We start from the raw sequence: 7,682 nt of genomic DNA, 5'->3' as shown, positions 1-7,682 counted from the left end.
TCATTTCACAGCTTTTTTTCCGCCTCCTGAAATTGCCATGGAAACGAGTTATTGGGAGGGGTTGATTGCCTTATCTGTGAGACTATAGAAAAAGGAATGACCTGTTTTCCTCAGTGTGTCTTTCTTACCTGCTGTAGATGCCTGAACCTCCCTACAAGGGTGGGATCTTAACACAATAAGGTTATGTTAAGGTTGTACAATGTACACGTGTGATCAGTATAATGTTCGCAAAATTCACTCATCAATGATCTTACCAAAGCAAGTTTCCTGAAGCAAGAGGATGAAGTTGGACTTAGGATGGGGAAGGAAACTTCAGAAAGAGTTGAGAAAGGATGAAATACTTTGTTTAATAAAGTCAATGTTTGAACAGGATCCTTAACTCGGGTTCAAACTCTGTTTCTGCCACCTTCTGCCAAGTCTCTAATACTTCTGACCATCCATTTTCTTATCTGTAAACTCATGCTACTTTGGGTATTTGTGAGGATCAACTGAGATTATATTTATGAAATGATTATTATTACCCATCCTGTCTGCTCATCATGTGTATTTGTTTTCCAGGGATGCCATAACAAAGTAACAGACTGGGTGGCTAAAAACAAATTTGTTCTCTTACAGTTCTGGAGGCCAGAAGTTCTAGATTAAGGATGGCCATGCAAGACCATGCTGTCTCTGGAGGCTCTAGAGGAGGACCCTTCCATGCCTCTTTCTAGCTGCTGCTGGTTGGCTGCAAACCTTGATGTTCCGGAGCTTGTAGATGCATTACTCCAGTCTGTGTCATCATAATCACCTGGCCTTCTTCCCGTATCTCTGTGCCTTCATATGATGTTCTCTTCCCTGTGTTTTCACATTATTTTCCCTCTGTGCATCTTTGTGTCTAGATTTCCCTGTTGTAAGAATATCAGTCAGTCCTGGGTGGTGTGGCTCAGTGGATTGAGCACAGGACTGTGAACCAAAGGGTTGCTGGTTCGATTCCCAGTCTAGGGCACAAGCCTAGGTTGCCGGCCAGGTTTCCAGTAGGGGACATTCAAGAGGCAGCCACACATTGATGCTTCTCTCCCTCTCTTTCTCCCTCCCTTCCCCTATGTAAAAATAAATAAAATCTAAAAAAAAAAGCCCTTTAAGAAAATAATATCAGTCATTAGGTTAGGGTCCTAAACCTAACCTAGTATAATGTTATCTTAATTGGATTATATTTGCAAAGACCCCTAACTCCAAATAAGCTCACATTTTAAGGTTCCCAGTGGACAAGAATTTGGGGGGAATACTATTCAACCCAGCACAGCACTTAAATGTTAGTATTCTCCATGGTTCTGCCCTTAGATCTCCTCTCACTGTATACCTTCTCCTTTGGCAGTCTCTTCCACTACCGTATAGATAGCTAGAGCTAATATATGAGTTCTATTTATAAGCTACATTTGCTGTATATAATCTTATTTATCCCTCATCATAACTTTATGAGTTCAGTATTATTATCTCCACTTTACAAATGAGGATACTGAGGCCAAGAGAGGTTAAACAGGCCTTCTAGCTGGTAAGTGGCACAGCAGGAATTTGAACCCACAGAATCTGACTTGAGCCAAAACTACACTGCGTAATTATAAAGTAGTTGCACCTTAACCCAAATAATTTTACATTATCATGGAATTTTCAGTCTTAGTATATAAAGTGACATAAGAGGTTTTCAAGTCTAAACTCCAAGCTAAAACAAGACTTTCCTCTCTACCTCTGATGAGAGTTGTCTCCCAAACATTTCCTGTAATGAACAGAGGGCTCATGGACCAGTTGGGATCTACAATATACTGAAAATGCATTTGCAAACACAATTAGTTTTTTTTTTTTTTAAAGAAAAAAATGCTGTAAGAATACGAATCATCTTAAAAAGTTTGACCTTGCCCTGGCTGGCGTAGCTCAGTGGATTGAGCACGGACTGGGAACCAAAGTGTCCCAGGTTCGATTCCCAGCCAGGGTACATGCCTGGGTTGCAGGCCATAGCCCCCAGCAACCTCACATTGATGTTTCTCTCTCCCTCTCTCCCTCCCTTCCCTCTCTAAAAATAAATAAATAAAATCTTAAAAAAAAAAAAAGTTTGACCTTCTGGCAGCTTGGTGTAACTGACCTGAGCTTATGTCCCAGCTCTCTTAGCTGACTGATTTCAGGTAAATTAATTGAACTCTGGGCTTCAGTTTCTTCTTTTGTTAAATGAGGAAGATTCGAGAACACTAATAATCCAAACTAGGTTGAATTGGAGTCTGCATTCCTTTAGCTAACACCTCTTATTCTTCCCCCACTCTCCCTACTTTTTTACCCTCCAAGATAGGCATTTCTATTCTTTTAACTGTTTCTCATTTTCATAGTTTTCAGGCCAATTATGAGCCCATTTACTCACTTCTAGAATTTCTCTGTTTTGTTAATGTGCCCCATAAATTACGCAACACCCACAATAGGTCGGAAGAACTTATACTATGACAGGGCTCAACTCTTGCTTCAGCTGCTATGCTTTGTTAATACGTAGCGGTGGGTTTCTTTGTTTTATCTTCTGTCATATTGTGTTATTGACTCAGTTGTCTCTCACTTTGCAAATGAAAACCTAATGTGTACCTAAATTTGGAGGTTTATACCTCTTTCTGTTAAACTTAGTCTGGCTAGTTCTGGTCCATCTTTCCAGCTTTTTCATATCATTAAAAAAAATCCAAGTCTTTTTGAATCAAGAGTCTGGCATTAAACATATTAAATATAGTGCCACCCACAAGTTTGAGAGGCATGCTTTCAAAGTTTCCATTCTTTTAATAAATACATTTTGAGGCCCTATTATATGCTGGGCCCAGAAACTACAAAAAAGGAAAAATGGTCTCTGTTTTCAGACCATACTGGGGAGACAGACATATAAAGTAATAACTACCATACTGGAAACATATGAAAAGTATTAAAGGGGACAGAGGAAGGGACTGATCACCTGCCGAGGGGAATGGTCAGGGCAGCTTCAGGGAGGTATTCATTTGCCCATTCTTGAGTTCAAGAAGGTGGTTTGCTAGACACTGGAAGCAAAAATATGAAGCAAAATTACTAGCCTTGGGATCTTACAGTCACGTTTATAGACAAGTAAGCAAACTTTTAAAGCTAGTGATAAAATGACGCTTGGATGAACATGGTGCTCTAGAGGCAGAGACCAGGGTGCAACTTGAAATTTTTCCAGGGGAGATGGGAATGGGAACACATAGCAAAGGACTCATGAACTCTGTCTAGAAGATTGGTGCCCATTTTCCAATGCAGAGCTAGAGAAGGCATTCCACTGTGAGACAGGCAAGAAATAGGGTAAGACTAGAGGGTGATAAGGTGCTGTCATTTAGCAGGAAATGAAGGCTCCAATCACCAAGCTCCTTGGTATGCTGGGGAGTTTGGATTTTATCCTGTAATTATTAGTCCCCATTCGAAACATGTTAAATAAGGGAAAGGCAATGTCATATTTGTGTTTAGTTTGATCAGTTTGTGTTCGGCGCTTTTGAAGTGGGATCGACTAGCATGAAATGGTGGGTCCTGAGACAGGCAGTGAGAAGCCAGTTTGCAAGCTATTGCAAGAGTCCATAAGAGAAATGATGGCCATTAATTAGGGAATAATGATGTATGTGTGACATTATCTTTAAATGTTATCCAAATGGGAAAAGACATAATTGTGTAATTGAAAACAAAATCTCAATAAGGCATTGATCACAGTTTAGAGCTGTTTTCTCAAGCACTATGTTAGGAAAATATCTAATATCCTGATTTAATTAACTAAAGTTACATGGTCACAGGGGCTTTATAGTTCCAATTATATCAGTGGCTCTTAATTAACCCTTTCTAAAGTATAGATTTAATCAGAATTGCAGCTTTCATGATGTAGTTTTATTTTTCAACTTCTTTTTCATCTGCTTCTGCAAGTTTTGCTGCCAAAATGAAGATAATAACTAGCTCTTGAACCCATGTTGGTAAACTGTTCAACTTTACTCATCAAAGGCCTCCACAAAAGCTAACAATCACTTACTGTCTTCAGGAATAACTCACCTTTAACTTGGAGATCAATGTTGGGTCCAAGTGGCTGGGAAGGTAACCTAATCTTAGACTTCTTGAATGGGTTCACTATAAAAGCTTTCCAGTGTTTGGTTGATGAAGAGTTTTCATCACACCAATGACTTAAGTAGTTGCATTTATAACCAGAAATCTCAATGTCTCCTAGGTCCCTCTCATTGTCCTAGTCAGCTGCAAAGAGGTATAGGGTGTTTTGTATAGACCCTATCTTATCCATTGCTACTCTGCAATCAGGATTATGGCACCAGCTGCTTAATTGGTCTCTCTGTTCTCTCCACAGTCCATTATCTTACTGCAGGCAGAGCGAGCTCTCTAAAATGCAAATACAATCGTGACACTCTGCTTAAGACCTATCAATGGTGCGCTGCAGGTTTCAGATAAAGCAGCAGTTACAGCAACCCAGCAATAATTCCCCAAACGTATCCTGCTGCCTCACATCTCCCTTATTGTGCCTAGAATGCTTTATTTAGAATCTTTTCTCTTTGTCTCTCTAAACTCGGTTGAAGTATCACCTCCCCTTAAACGCTTTCCCAGACCCCTGGTCCATTAGTCTATTTAAATCTTTCTCTGGGCCTCCGTGGCATCCTGTGCACATTGCCGCACATTAAAATATTTTTGTCTGTTCAGTTCACTGTTCTATCTCTAGTTCCTAACAGAGCACCTGGTGTATAGTAGGTTCTGGATAAGCATTTGATGAGTGACTAACAGTTTTTACTGTAATGTCTTACTTGCTGTGCCTTTACCCTGGGAGCGGGGACGTTGTAGACCAGCATCTGGTACAGCACTCAGTGTGGAGTGGACACGCAGTGGTTGTTTCTGAATGCACGACAGTGGCATGGAAAGGTGGCCAGCTGAACTGCTGCTCCCAGCTCACTCCGTAACCAGCTGGCAAGGGAAAATAGAAAACTGCTTTAGACTCAGTGTGTAGCTTCCATCTGTGTGACTGGCCACAATAGTGCCTTGAACTTGATCTCTCAAAGAATATTTCATGCCATGTTTCATGAATGCTCATGTCACATTGTAAAAGGTGAAAGATTTATACGATCTGAAGAGAAACCAGAGTATCATGTCACATTGTAATAAAACTTCAAATAATGAACCAGAACTCACAATGTGCTGGAATTATGATGGCATGTCCTCTTTTAGGAAAGAAGCAATTCATGAAGAATAGTACCACAAACTGTGTTAAGGTCAGGACACATTTGGGCTGATTTATCATCACATTCTTGATTTCTGTAGAACTCCATAATGAAAATTTATTACTAACTATGAGGTGTGGCAAGATCCTGAACCATCAATCATAGAATCAGTAATCTACCGTATTTCAACCTCTAAAGACAGAGAAAATTGACTAAAATATTTGACAAAGTTTTAATAAACCATACTTTTAACATAAAAGTATTTGTTGAACTAGCATCCTATTTCATTAATATACTATAAATGATTTTCATGCTGTGTCTACATATGGATGGATAAAAATGTAAGTGTTCTGGTTTCCTCATTTTTATACCTCAGGCCAAGGTCAGATTTGGACTGGAACTCAAGGACTTGGGCTTTTGTTTTTGTTTTTGTATTATCACTAAGATGAGAAAATGAGTCTAGTTTTGTCTTTTCCCATTAGTTTACTCTGTTATTTTTTAATCCTTACTCTAAGATGTGTTTTCATTGATTTTAGAGAAAGAAGAAGGGAGAATAGAGAGATAGAGATAGAGAGAAAGAAACATCGATATGGGAGAGAAGCATCGATCAGTTGTCTCCTCCTGACTAGGGATTGAAACTGCAGCTTTCTGGTGTACAGGATGCTGCTTCAACCAACTGAGCCTCTCAGCCAGGGCCCTTCTGCTGATTTTAAACAGAATACTTTGATATTTTATTCTGAGAGGATAGAATCAATAAAAATGGTTGGATTGACATGATTTTTAAAAAAATCGATTCAAAATAAAATTACTTAAAAATATCTATCAGTTCCACTGTGATTACTCTAAGCTCTTATTTACACCAAAAGCAATGATGAAAGGAATGTGATTCCTTAGATGTATGATCCATGTGTAGTAACACTATGGTTTCATTCAAGCATCAGCAAGAAATAATAATGCTAAAAAAAAGTCATTCTTGGGGAACTTTTGATAAGTTACACATTTTCATTATAGGAATTTTTAAATTAACAATAGCTATGATTCCTTGGTTATCTGGTGCATGCAGGCACAGCCTAAACCCATCATCTCATTTGATCCTTACAGAACCTCATTAGTCAACAAATGGGGAAAAAACCTTGTTCAGAGAGGTTAAGTAACTTGTATAAGATCATACTGTTTGTATGTGACAAAGCCCAGGATTGCTGTTATCATTGCCCCACACTGCCTTTTGAGAAAAATGACAACTAAATTGTAAATGTGGACATCAGGCATGCCTAAAGAGAAAAAAATTCCAGACCCAAAGCATTTAAATGAATGTGACAAGATACATCTAAAATTAAACAGTGCGTTGAAGGGTGTGATTTGCTCATATACAGAGGAACTATTTCCAGACAGTCTAGATTATGTCTCTAATCAGCGTGCTCAGTAAGGAAAAAGATATTCCATTTTCTGAAAAAAGATAGTTAATTCATCATTTCATAACCAACAAGGGAGAGTAATCCTTTAAAGTACATGTGGCATATGTTTCCGAGCTTAGTTTTGCATTCCCTTCAGTCCTTTAAGTCGCAGCCTGACAAGATCACTTGGCTATGTGGAGAAATGTTACCGTGTGTATTCTATTGGTGTGAGCTTGGAGTCCCTCTTCTCCGAGTCCTTATCCAACAGAGGATGTCTTGCCTCCTGGGCTCATTGCTTTGTGGTAAATTCAAATAACAGAAGCAATCACTGGAAATTTTATATTAAGCAGTTATTGTTAAAATATCTTGGATGTGATTGTGGCATTGTGGTTTTGTTATTACAAAAGAATTATCTTGTAGAGTTGTACAGTGAAATTCCTGTGGATAAAATTATAGGATGCCTGAGATTCGTTTCAGGATAGTGTGGGGGACAGAGTTCATTTGTGGATGGGGCAGATCGACCACGTGTTGATGGCTGTTGAGCCTGGGTGATAGCTGTGTGGAGGAGGGAGAGGGCTGAGGTTACACTGGTTTGTATGCTTTTGTGTATTAGAAGTAAAAGTTAAAAAGAAACCTAGAAAAGTCTAAGGTTGACTCACTTCTTGGGATATATATTCATTTCATGATAATTATTACCTTCAAGTATACCATTTAGACTGTACGGACGGTGCTCAAAGTATGTTTATTGCTTATTGTCCATGGGCATTATGCCTATAGGACAATATTTATTCCAGGACATTTTTGTTCCTATTTTGGCATAAGAATTTTTTATGTGAATTTTTTTCATTGGGGTCACCCAAAATAGCACCATTCTTCCCACTGTTTCCTAGGAGGTTTTATTGTGGTGGTTATCACGGTCAAAGTCATTATTGTTTTGTGACACTGTTGCTTTGTACTGGCAAAATTGGGAGTGTGTGAGGAGTACGTCTTCTGCAGGTGGCAGGCGTATGTCCTGTGGAAGTTGTCTGGGGTTTGAAGATATTTGAAGGCACTGGCTTAATGATCATGTTTAATAATAATGTCT

Source organism: Phyllostomus discolor, chromosome 1 (genome assembly GCF_004126475.2).
Source record: "Phyllostomus discolor isolate MPI-MPIP mPhyDis1 chromosome 1, mPhyDis1.pri.v3, whole genome shotgun sequence".
Taxonomy (NCBI): Eukaryota; Metazoa; Chordata; class Mammalia; order Chiroptera; family Phyllostomidae; genus Phyllostomus; species Phyllostomus discolor.
The sequence above is the reverse complement of the archived record's forward strand: the minus strand, read 5'-3'. Positions refer to the sequence as shown.